The sequence below is a fragment of the Macaca thibetana genome, chromosome 16, assembly GCF_024542745.1.
Source record: "Macaca thibetana thibetana isolate TM-01 chromosome 16, ASM2454274v1, whole genome shotgun sequence".
NCBI lineage: Eukaryota > Metazoa > Chordata > Mammalia > Primates > Cercopithecidae > Macaca > Macaca thibetana.
In genome coordinates, this window is record NC_065593.1 from 34999405 (window position 1) to 35012703 (window position 13299).

Consider the following 13299-nt stretch of genomic DNA (forward strand, 5'->3'; position numbering starts at 1 on the left):
CAAATGCCTATTACTCTTGGTGCTAATGAAATTGTTTGCCTATTTTTTTTTTCCATTCCTCTCACTAGACTACAAGCTTCATGGGGACAGGGACACATCTGTTTTGTTGCTGTTGCACACACAGTTGTCCAACACTAATCTGTTTTGTTCCTGGTGTACACATAGTTAACACAGTGCCAGGCAATAAATGTAGTGGCTTTTAATGGAATGAATAACTGAGTTAACATATTATAGGTTAAATAACCTCTTGTGGACAACTAGGAAACTGGATTTCAAGTTCCAAAACAACTGACTTTCATGTGATCTTTTGGAATTCACTTGTAAATTACGGGCAATGTAGGCTCTTCAGCATCAGTATTCAATTACGAAGTACAAGTGAAATTTCATGCAATTCTCTTAAAGCTTAGGAAATGATGATGTATAAAACATAAGGCCAAGTGCGGTGGCTCACGCCTGTAATCCCAGCACTTTGGGAGGCCGAGCAGATCATCTGAGGTGGGGAGTTAAAGACCAGCTTGACCAACATGGAGAAACCCCGCCTCTAGTAAAATACAAAATTAGTTGGGCGTGGTGGCGCATGCCTATAATCCCAGCTACTCAGGAGGCTGAGGCAGGAGAATCACTTGAACCTGGGAGGCGGAGGTTGCAGTGAGCCGAGATCATGTCATTGCACTCTAGCCTGGGCAACAAGAGCGAAACACTATCTCAAAAAAATAAAATAAAATAAATAAATAAATAAGAGGGTGAAAATCATAATGCAATTATCACAAGAAACTGTCAAAAGGCCTTAACTACACTAGTTAAAAAGAGTGGAACAGATTAACTTCTTGATATCATAATGAAAATGCAAACACTATGACTAACACACACCATATCAAAATAGAACATTTTCGTTGCATGGCAAGAAAGAAAAGATGTCTGTGTTTTGAGCAATCAAAGAACAAAATTGAAAATGCAAGCAACTGGAAAATGGCAGTCCCTAGAAATTCTCTGTTAAAATACAGTAAACATATGACTATAAATTTTCAATATAATTTAAAGCATTCTCCTTGGTAGGTTAAAAAAATTGTCTAGATTCAAAGAGAAATAACAGTTTGACGTCTGTAGGAGTCTTATTTTGGGACTGCATACTCAGCACCCCCATCCTTTCTGTGGAAACTGCCTCTTGACAAAAGGGCAAGCCTAGACAGTCATTGTTGTCAAACACTCCCACCATGGTGTATTGGACAATTGGAGATGTCGTCACCTAAGATGAACCAATGAGAATCTTCATCCTGAGAACCTGAATCAGAAGGTGTTAAGTCTGTAGGTAATGGTGGACTCTAGAACTGCAAGGTCAACTAGAGTTGGAACTGAGGTTGGCACTATGGCTAACCAAAGTTTAACAAAAGCCAAAATTATGGGGGAGCAGAAAGTATAAATAAGCAAAGGAAGCCCACTTGAAAAAAAAAGGAGCCGGGCGCGGTGGCTCAAGCCTGTAATCCCAGCACTTTGGGAGGCCGAGGCGGGCGGATCACGAGGTCAGGAGATCGAGACCATCCTGGCTGACACGGTGAAACCCCGTCTCTACTAAAAATACAAAAAATTAGCCGGGCGAGGTGGCGGGCGCCTGTAGTCCCAGCTACTGGGGAGGCTGAGGCAGGAGAATGGCGTGAACCCGGGAGGCGGAGCTTGCAGTGAGCTGAGATCCGGCCACTGCACTCCAGCCTGGGCGGCAGAGCGAGACTCCGTCTCAAAAAAAAAAAAAAAAAAAAAAAAAAAAAAAGAAATATATATGTCAACAAGAGCAGAAGCAAAAGATGCTGGTTGAAGGGCATGATAGGAAAGTGAGTTCTGTTCTTGAATTTTCAATTTCTGTGAACTCTGGCTGACTTTGTTTCTTACTTTTGAAAATCATTCAAGTAATCAACTAACACTCCTGTCCCTGCCCAGTTCCCCCAATTCTACATTCTACAGAGTCTCACTCTGTCACCCAGGCTGGAGTGCAGTGGTGCAATCTCGGCTCATGGCAACTTCTGCCTCCTAGGTTCAAACTATTCTCGTGCCTCAGCCTCGTGTGTAGCTGGGATTACAGGTGTGTGCCACCACACCTGGCTAGTTTTTGTATTTTTCGTAGAGAAAGGGTTTCACCATGTTGGCCAGGCTGGTCTCAAACTCCTGACCTCAAGTGATTCACCTACCTCGGCCAGAGAAAGTGCTGGGATTACAGGCGTGAGCCACTGTGCCCAGCCTCCAATCCTACTTTTTATCGGAACAAATATTTCCTCAGCATCTAGTATTTGTCAGACACTGTTCTTTGCACCAAGGATATAGTAGTAAATAAAAGAGAGAAAAATCATGAACTTATTGGGGTCGAGTGGGATAATTATAATGAATATATAAACATAATTATAATGCAGTGTAGTGAATGCAATAAGCCCACGGTACTATGAGAGAAAATATATATATATATTTATATATATATATTAATTTTTTTTTTTTGAGATGGAGTCTCCCTCTGTCGCCCAGGCTGGAGTGCAATGGTGTGATCTTGGCTCACTGCAACCTCCACTTCCTGAGTTCAAGCGATTCTTCTGTCTCAGCCTCCCGAGTAGCTGGGACTACAAGGCACCCGCCACCACGCCTGGCTAATTTTTGTATTTTTAGCAGAGACGGGGTCCATATTGGTCAGGCTGGTCTTGAACTCCTGACCTCAGGTGATCCACCTGCTTCGGCCTGCCAAAGTGCTGGGATTACAGGTGTGAGCCACCCGCCCGGCTGAGAGAAGAATATCTTACTTGGCTTATGGTGAACTTCACCAAACATTTTATTTGAAATCGTTTAAGTGGAGTTTTGTATCTTGCAACCAAAAGAATCTGCTTGGGCCAGGCGCGGTGGTTCACGCCTGTAATCCCAGCACTTTGGGAGGCCAAGGCTGGGAGGCCAAGGCAGGCGGATCCCTTGAAGTCAGGAGTTTGAGACCAGCCTGGCCAACATAGTGAAACCCGGTCTCTTTCAAAAATACAAAAATTAGCCAGATGTGGGGGCGCACACCTGTAGTCCCAGCTACTCAGGAGACTGAGGCAGGAGAATCACTTGAACCCGGGAGGTGGAGGTTGCAGTAAGCTGAGATTGCACCACTACACTCCAGCCTGGGTGACAGGGCAAGACTCTGTCTCAAAAAAAAAAAAAAACCAAAAACCAGAAACAGAAACAACAACAACAAAAACCCCAGCTGGGTGCGGTGGCTCATGCCTGTAATCCCAGCACTTTGGGAGGCCGAGGTGGGTGGATCACCTGAGGTCGGGAGTTCAAGACCAGCCTGACCAACATGGAGAAACCCCATCTCTACTAAAAATACAAAATTAGCTGGATGTGGTGGCATATACCTGTAATCCCAGCTACTCGGGAGGCCGGGGCAGGAGAATCGCTTGAACCCGGGAGGTGGAGGTTGCAGTGAGCTGAGATCACCCCACTGCACTCCAGCCTAGGTGACAGAGTGAGACTCTGTTTCAGCCTCCCAAAGTGTTGGGTTACAGGCATGAGCCACCTAAACATATGTGTGGGTGTGTGTGCGTGCGCACACGCGCATGTGTGTGTGTGTATTCTACAAAAGTAGTGTGGTGCTCCTCCCTCCCCAGGTGTGGTTAAAAATGCAGACAGCTTACCTAGGTTAAATTCAGTCTCCATCACTCATTAACATGTGACCTAGCACATATTACATAATCTGTGTTTGCATCATTTTTTATTTTACCTCATGGGATTTCTGTGAAGACTCAATGGGAAATTTATATGTAGAGCTTTAGAAGTATACCTGACATTGAATAAGTACTCATCAATTGTTAGTTGCCATTTTTATTATTGTTGTGGCTGTTATGTTAATCTTGTGTGTGTTGCAATTTGAAGACGTGTCAGCTGGGAAAGGCTGGGTAGCGGTACTTGCATGTGATTGCCATATTTAAAGTCTGGTCCTCAGCTTTGCTAAACTAAATGTTGTTAGTATACACAGAGACCAGCTCACATGAGTCATACTAGCACATATATATCAATGTGTCAGTTATTTTGTCACAACAAATTTTATTGTCACTCAGGACATTCTGTTGAAGGTATCAGCTCCACTGACTTGAGGGCAGCTATCAGAGAACCAAGCAGACCACTCTCTTCCCATTAACATATTCTCTTTACAAGCAGTGTAAAATAATATTTAAAAAATTTTTTTTTTTTTGAGACGGAGTCTCGCTCTGTCGCCCAGGCTGGAGTGCAGTGGCGCGATCTCGGCTCACTGCAAGCTCCGCCTCCCGGGTTCACGCCATTCTCCTGCCTCAGGCTCCTGAGTAGCTGGGACTACAGGCGCCCGCCACCGCGCCCGTCTAATTTTTTGTATTTTTAGTAGAGACGGGGTTTCACCGTGGTCTCGATCTCCTGACCTTGTGATCCGCCCGCCTCAGCCTCCCAAAGTGCTGGGATTACAGGCGTGAGCCACCGCGCCCGGCTAAAAAAATTTTTTTGAGACAGAGTCTCTCTCTGTCACCCAGGCAGGAGTGCAGTGGCACAATCTCAGCTCACTGCAACCTCCGCTCCCCAGGTTCAAGCGATCCTTCTGCCACAGCCTCTTGAGTAGTTGGGATTATAGGCACCCACCACCACACTCAGCTAATTTTTGTATTTTTAGTAGAGACAAGGTTTCACCATGTTGACTAGGCTGGTCTCAAACTTCTGACCTCAAGTGATCCACCTGCCTCAGCCTCCCAAAGTGCTAGGATTACAGGCATGAGCCACCATGCCTGGCCAAAAAATAGTAATAATCTCTTTCTAGACCTGCTTGCTGAGGGTACTTACAGGTCACCTTGATTGGATTTCGGGTGTGCCCAACCCTTCAGTCTTAATTTTAACAGCAGATTTCTCAGATCTGTCATTCCTGCTGATGGATAATCTCATCCATCACCTTTTGAGTGTTTTCTAATTTTATTTCTCAGAGGGAAACCTCAACTTCAGCTTTAGGGGTGCAGTCGTTGCTAATATGAAAGATCATGTCAACCATTTACAAATAACTTTCTTCAATTTAAAATGACTGTGTACTTTCAAACATGATAAAATGAAGTAGTATTCCTTCAGTTGAGACTAAAATTGTCTTCTTCCCATCTTCTTGGAATCCTTGCTATTTATATAACTCCAGAGGGGCAAATGCTTAAAGCATTGACTCGTCTACGTGAGAGAGAGTGCTTGGCACTTAAGTATGCTTTAATAGCTATCACTCTACAGAACAGATGTTTGTATGTTTCGTGGGCATCATAAATATTAAGAAAGATGCTATAAGGTTTAGAAAGCATTTTCCATTAATTGTTAATGCTCACTGTGTGGATAAGAGAGGGAAATTCCTTGGGGGAAAATCAAGAGACATTTTTATGTCTAACATTACTGTATTTCGATTTCAGGGCTGAAGCTGGAGAGAATTAGTCTCTGATTTCTGGAATATTATATGAAAATTCTAATTACTGTAATGCTTGAGTGTCTCTTGTTCCTTGTAGTTCCATATTGAGATATGTAATGTGTAGTGATAATAGGAAATATGGTGGAAGGAGAAAGCAGGGGTGGATTCAAAGGCCAGTTCCACCTCTTTCTGGCTCAAGGATCATGGATTTACTTAGCCTCTTTGAATTTAGTTATTTAACCTGTAAAATGGAAGCTAATAAAAATGACCTCATGGAGTTAGATAATTTTTTTTAAATGTGTAAAAATCCTAGGTCAGGCCGGGCGCGGTGGCTCAAGCCTGTAATCCCAGCACTTTGGGAGGCCGAGACGGGCGGATCACGAGGTCAGGAGATCGAGACCATCCTGGTTAACACGGTGAAACCCCGTCTCTACTAAAAAATACAAAAAATTAGCCGGGCGAGGTGGCGGGCGCCTGTAGTCCCAGCTACTCGGGAGGCTGAGGCAGGAGAATGGCGTGAACCCGGGAGGCGGAGCTTGCAGTGAGCTGAGATCCGGCCACTGCACTCCAGCCCGGGCGACAGAGCGAGACTCTGTCTCAAAAAAACAACAACAACAACAACAACAAAAAAAATCCTAGGTCAATTCCTGGATTGTAGTTAATTCTTCTTTGCATCAAATAAGAGATAGTAAGTGCTTGGTGTGGGCTGCACTCAAAACAAGCCAATGTGTGCCTAAATTCTTTAAATTTTTGGCAAATAACGATTGCTTAGTGGTTTTTACCATCACATAGAAAGCTTTGCCCAGTAGTCCAGCATGGTGACTCACGCCTGTAATCCCAGCACTTTGGGAGGCCGAGGTGGGCCTATCACCTGAGGTTGGGAGTTCAAGACGAGCCTGACTAACATGGAGAAACCCCGTCTCTACTAAAAATACAAAAATTAGCCAGGCATAGTGGTACATGCCTGTAAACCCAGCTACTTGAGAGGCTGAGGCAGGAGAATCACCTGAACCCAGGAGTTGGAGGTTGTGGTGAGCCGAGATCGCGCCATTGCCCTCCAGCCTGGGCAACAAGAGCGAAACTCAGTCTCAAAAAAAAGAGAGAGAAAAGAAAAAAGGAAAAAAAAAGAAAGCTTTGCCCAGTGAGAGTTCAGGTCCTTCACTGATGTCCCATATGCAGGTCTACTGCCCACAGATCTTTCCTATCTGCCCATGGCATTTATTCACTCATTTATTGAGGGCCCACTAGGCACTATAAAGGCAATAGGGTCTCTGACCTAAACGAGCTCATAATCTAGTAAAGGACATTGACGCAAAAACAATTACAATGTCGTGGTAAGTATTACCTCTAATGAAGGCAAGTTAAAGTGTGGGGGAAGGTCAGAGGGAGTACACAGTTCTGTTTAGGTAAGGGCTGAAAGAAGCATATTAAGGAGTAAGAAATCCAGGTACCCCCGGCACCAGGATATACTGGATGCCACGAAAATGAGAAATGTGCTGGTTAACTCAGGTTTCTGTACAAAACTCTACCTTGCTGGTAAAACATAATTTGCTGCTGCTTGCACCAAAGAAGACAATGCTTTTAGATGGAAATTAACAAAACAAAACAGAACAGAACACAAAAACCTCCTTTCTAGGGCTGACCTATGTCTGTTGACTAGTTTTACCACGAGCAGCTGCAGATGAAGTCAACTGAAATTCTGAAATCAAATCATGCATAGCACCAAGCTGTTTTTTTCTGGAATGAATTTTAAACTGTTGAACAAAGTCTAAATTTTAAATCCTTTGGTACATCTCCCAAATGGTCTGATTCAGTAAATTAGGAAAAAAAAAAAAAAGGGAGAGAGAGAGAGAGAGAAAGATGGAAAGAAATGAGAGTAAGAATTACAGAAAAATGAAGCTGGGCACAGTGGCTTACGCCTGAAAACCCAGCACTTTGGGAGGCTGAGGTGGGTGGATTACTTGAGGTCAGGAGTTCAAGACCAGCCTGGTCAACATGGTGAAGCCCCGTCTCTACTAAAAATACAAAAATTAGCCAGGTGTGGTGGCACATACCTGTAATCCCAGCTACTAGGGAGGCTGAGCCAGAAGAATCGTTTGAACCGGGGAGGCAGAGGTTGCAGTGAGCTGAGATGGTGCCCCTGCACTCCAGCCTTGGTGACAGAGTGAGACACCGTCTCAAAAAAAAAAAAAAAAAAAAAAGAAAAGAAAAGAAAAGAAAAAAAAAAGAGAAAAACAAAGGACCTTGGCACGGTGAATCTGGGTGAATAGGGAGCATTTATTTCTCTTCTCTTAGTCTTCTCAAACTTCTTTGAAGGTCTGTCTACCCTTGCTGTCTCGCTTTCTACCCTTTCCTCAATTCACCACAACATGGCTTCTGCCTGAGCCACACCACGTAAAGTCTCCTTACACATCACCAACGACTTTCTCGTTGGTAAATACAGGGGGCATTTCTTCAGATCTTGATTTTTCTATACTCTGATTGCTTCCTTTTTCTGAGATGCTTGCTTCCCTTAGCTGCTTGGAACCATAGTCTCCTCTTTCTGCTAGTTCCTTCTTAGCTTCTTCTTGGGCTCTTCTTCCTTTGCCTGACCCTTATATGTTCGAGCTCTTAGAGATGGTCCTAAGTCTCTACTCTTCTCACCTTCACACTCAACCATGGACATTGCAAGATTCTCCCCTGGGCCTGAAAGCTTAAGGGAATGAATAACTCCTCCCTCCTCAGGCCCAGTCCCAAGGCTCAAGGCCACTTGCACCAGCAGCGTGCGTCAGCAAGATAGCAGAAGCAGGAGGAGAGCTAACGGGAGGACACATACCCCGGAAGATTGAGAGGGAGGCTGTCTGGGTACTACGTAGCAGTCACATCAGACTGGGACACTTCTTGTTTACAGAGGACTATAAAACCCCTGCGCAGTCCTCACTTGGGGCTGACGCCATTTTATGATGCCATTTTAGGCCTCAACCCGCCAGCACCCAGGCGCTCATTGAAACAGGATGCTGCTCCACACCGCCTCCTGTTGTCTGTTGGTACCCTCTGCTCTCGGGGCTGGAACTGATACAAGAGCCTTGCAGACATCTCATTCTCTAGCTTTCTTTACTCTTTAGAAACAAATGACTCAAAAATCTATCATCTCTGGCCAGTCGTGGTGGCTCACGCCTGTAATCCCAGCACTTTGGGAGGCTGAGGTGGGCGGATCACGAGGTCAGGAGATCGAGACCATCCTAGCTAACACAGTGAAACCCCGTCTCTACTAAAAAATACAAAAAACTAGCCGGGCGAGGTGGCGGGCGCCTGTAGTCCCAGCTACTCGGGAGGGTGTGGCAGGAGAATCGCTTGAACCCGGGACGCAGAGGTTGCAGTTAGCTGAGATTGCGCCACTGCACTCCAGCCTGGGCAAGACCGAGACTCTGTCTAAAAAAAAAAAAAGAAGAAGAAAAAAAAAAAAAAAAAAAAATATATATATATATATATAAAATAGCTACCCTGATTCCTTTCTTGAGACCCAAACACCATATTCATATACCTTCTAGATATCACCTAGATGACTTACAGGCACCCCGAGCTCCAAAATGGAACACATCCTTTCACCTCAATATCTGTTTCTCCTCTAGTGTTATGTAGCTTATTAAATGACTTTACCATGAACTTGGTTGACCACACCAGAAACCTGGGAGGTCCCCTTCAAATTGTTTGTTCTGTCTCCTCCACCCCTAACCTGTCCATTCTAATCAAATACGAAATTTTGTCACCTTGAAACTCTAAATATTTCTCTTTTTTTTTTAACTTTTAAAAAAGTTTGGCAACAACATAGACACAACATAAATTTTTTTTTTTTTCAAGACAGGGCCTTACTCTGTCACTCATGCTGGAATGTGGGGGTGCCATCATGGTTCACTGCAGCATCGACCTCCCAGGCTCAAGCAATCCTACCGCCTCAGCCTCCTGAGTAGCTAGGACTACAGGTGCCTGCCTCCACGCCCAGCTAATTTCTGTATTTTTTTTTTTAGAGAAGGGAGGAGGGGTTTCACCATCTTGCCCAGGCTTGTCTTGAACTCTTGGGCTTAAGCGATCCTCCCACCTCAGCCTCCCAAAATGTTGGGATTACAGGTGTGAGCCACCATGCCTGGCCCAAATTTACCATTTTAACCTTTTTGTTTGTTTGTTTTTTGAGATGGAGCCTCACTCTGTCACCCAGGCTGGAGTGCAATGATGTGATCTCGGCTCACTGCAACTTCTGCCTCCCAGGTTCAAGAGATTCTCCTGCCTCAGCCTCCCAAGTAGCTCGCATTACAGGCATGTGCCACCACGCCTGGATAATTTTCATATTTTTAGTAGAGATGGGGTGTCATGATGTTGGCCAGGCTGGTCTCAGACTCCTGAGCTCAAGTGATACAGCCATGTCGGCCTCCCAATAGTGCTAGGATTATAGGCATGAGCCACTGCGCCTGGCCCCATTTAAACCATTTTTTTAACCGTACTATTCTGTGGCTTTAAGCACATTTACATTGCTGAATGGTGCAACCATCATCAATATCCATGTGTAGAACTTTTTGATCTCTGATTGAAATTCTATACCCATTAAACATTAAGTCTTCACTCTAGATCTAGTCTTCACCCACACCCTGGCAACCACCATTCTACTTTCTGTCTCTATGAATCTGGTACCGCATATAAATGAAATCACACTGCATTTGTCTTTGTGATTGGCTTTTTTCACTTAGCATAGTATCCTCAAGGTTCATTCATGTTGTACCACATGTCAGAATTGTCTTCCTTTTTTGAGACTGAATAGTACTACATTGTATTACACTGTATGCATAAACTGTATCTTGTTGACCCATTCATGGGTTGATGGACTTTTTGCTTCCACCTTTTGCCTATTGTGAATAATGCTTCTATGAACACAAGTGTACAAACATCTGTTTGAGTCTTTGTTTTCACTTCTTTTGGGTGTATACCCTATACCCACAAGTGAAATTGTTGGATCATGTGGAAATTTTATTTTTTATTTTTTGAGGAGACGCCATATGATTTTCTTTTCTTTTCTTCTCCTTTTTTTTTTTTTTTTTTTTTGAGATGGAGTTTTGCTCTTGTTGCCCAGGCTGGAGTGCAATGGCACGACGTTGGCTTACTGCAGTCTCCACCTCCCAGGTTCAAGTGATATTCCTGCCTCAGCTTCCCAAGTAGCTAGGATTACAGGCATGCACCACCATGCATAGCTAAGTTTTGTATCTTTAGTAGAGACGGGGTTTCTCCATGTTGGTCAGGCTGGTCTCAAACTCCCGACCTCAGGTGATTTGACTGCCTCGGCCTCCCAAAGTGCTGGGATTACAGGTGTGAGCCACCTTGCCTGGCCCATATGATTTTCTGTAATAGCTGCACCATTTTACATTCCTACCAGCAATGCACAAGGCTTCCAATTTCTCTACATCCTCACCAATACTTGTTTTTGTTTGTTTGTTTTCTGAGACAGTCTTGCTCTGTGACCCAGGCTGGAGTGCAGTGACATTGAGAGAGGAGAAAGGAAGAAACCAGTCAGGCACGCAGTTAGGGTGGGTCCTTGGTTGAATTCTTTCAAACAAAAGAACAGCTTGCAGGCACAGATAAGGAAACTTGCACAGCGGGGCTTGCCTAAGACATGCCCACAGCCACACAGATAAGAAAGGCTATACAGGGCTGGGTGCGGTGGCTCACGCCTGTCATCCCAGCACTTTGGGAGGCTGAGGCGGGCAGATCATGAGGTCAGGAGTTCAAGACCAGCTTGGCCAACATGGTGAAACCCCATTTCCACTGAAAATACAAACGTTAGCAGGGCATGGTGGCATGTGCCTGTAATCCCAGCTACTCGGGAGGCTGAGGCAGGGGAATTGAACCAGGACCTGGGAGGTGGAGGTCAAAGTGAGCTGAGATGGTGCCACTGCACTCCAGCCTGGGCGACAAAGCGAGACTCCGTCTCAAAAAAAAAAAAAAAAAAAAAAAAAAGGCTATACAGGTGATTTGCCCAGACATGCCCACAATGGAAAATTCCATCCCCTGACACATGCACAGTAAAGGGAACAAAGCAATATAGAGTAACTCAAGGTAAGGACGCACATGCACACAAGGAGGACAGCGTGGAGCTACCACAAATTTGTGCCTTATGCAAACGTGACAGCCAGCCCTCATAGGTTTCTTATAAAAGCCTTTGGGCCGGGCGCGGTGGCTCATGCCTGTAATCCCAGCACTGTGGGAGGCCAAGGCAGGCGGATCATAAGGTCAGGAGATCGAGACCATCATGGCTAACACGGTGAAACCCCATCTCTGGTAAAAATACAAAAAAATTAGATGGGCGTGGTGGCGGGCACCTGTAGTCCCAGCTACTCGAGCGGCTGAGGCAGGAGAATGGGTGAACCCGGCAGGCAGAGCTTGCAGTGAGCCGAGATCACTCCACTATACTCCAGGTTGGGCGACTGAGCGAGACTCCGTCTCAAAAAAAAAAAAAAGCCTTTGAATTCAACTGTAAAAATTACAAAACTCCTCTTCCGAGTCCCCTCTCTGCAGCGGAGAGCTTTCTTCTTCTTTTGCTTGTTAAACTTTCACTCCAACTTCACCCTTCGTGTCTATACTCGTTAACTTTCTCTGTTGTGAGACAAAGACCTTTGGGTGATACCTTGGACTATGAGAGACTGCTACGTTGTGGCGCATTGGTGAGACTAACAACATGACCATGGCTCACTGCAGCCTCAACCTCCCATGCTCAAGTGATCCTCCCATCTCAGCCTCCCCAGTAGCTGGGACTTCAGGCACGCACCACCATGCCTGGCTAATTATTTTATTTTTTGTAGACACAGTGTTTTGCTATGTTGCCCAGATATGTCTTGAACTCCTGGGATCAACGAATCCTCCCCCTTCACCCTTCCATAGTGCTGGGATTACAGGTGTGAGCCACTGAGCCCAAATTCTAATTGTTTTGTTTTGCTTGAGATGGAGCCTCGCTCTGTGGCCCAGGCTGGAGTCCAGTGGTGTGATCTCAGCTCACTGCAACCTCCACCTTCCAGGTTCAAGCGATTCTTCTGCCTCAGCTCTGAGTAGCTAAGATTACAGGTGCCCACCACCAGGCCCAGCTAATTTTTTTTGTATTTTTTGTAGAGACCGGGTTTCACTATATTGGCAAGGCTGGTCTCTTGGCCAGGCTAGTCTGGAATTCCTGACCTCAAGTGATTCACCTGCTTCAGCCTCCCAAAGTGCTGGGATTATAGGCATGAGGCACCGCACCTGGCTCCTGCTTGTTTTTATAAGTGTCATCCTAATGTGTGCGAGAAAGTATCTCACTGTGCTTTTGATTTGAATTTTCCTAATGATTAGTCGTGTTGAGCATCTTTCATGTGCTTATTGGCCATTTAAAAATCTTTAGAGAAGTGTCTGTTCACTTCCTTTGCCCATTTTTGGATCAGGTTGTTTAGTTTTGTTGTTTTTAAGTTGTAGGAGTTCCTTTTTTTTTTTTTTTTTGAGACGGAATCTTGTTCTGTCACCCAGGCTAGAGTGCAGTGGCCCAGTCTTGGCTCACTGCAACCTCCACCTCTTGGGTTCATGTAATTCTCCTACCTCAACCTCCTGAGTAGCTGAGACTACAGGCACCCGCCACCTCGCCATGCTAATTTTTGTCTTTTTAGTAGGGATGGGGTTTCACCATCTTGGCCAGGCTGGTCTCGAACTCCTGACCTCATGATTCACCTGCCTTGGCCTCCCAAAGTGCTGAGATTACAGGCGTGAGCCACAGTGTCAGGCTAGGAGTTCTTTATAAATTCTGAACATCAATTCTTATCAGATATATGATTTGCAAATCATTCCTCTAAGGCTTCCTTTTCAGTTTGTTGATAGTGTCCTTTGATACACAAAAGTTTTTAATT

The 13299-nt window shown here is 45.0% G+C and overlaps 1 protein-coding gene across 7 annotated transcripts in view; it reads left to right on the forward strand.

Annotated features, from left to right (window-relative positions):
• PTRH2 (peptidyl-tRNA hydrolase 2) overlaps nucleotides 1-13299 on the forward strand; it is a 1137200-nt gene that overhangs the window by 726309 nt on the left and 397592 nt on the right. The window lies entirely within an intron of this gene.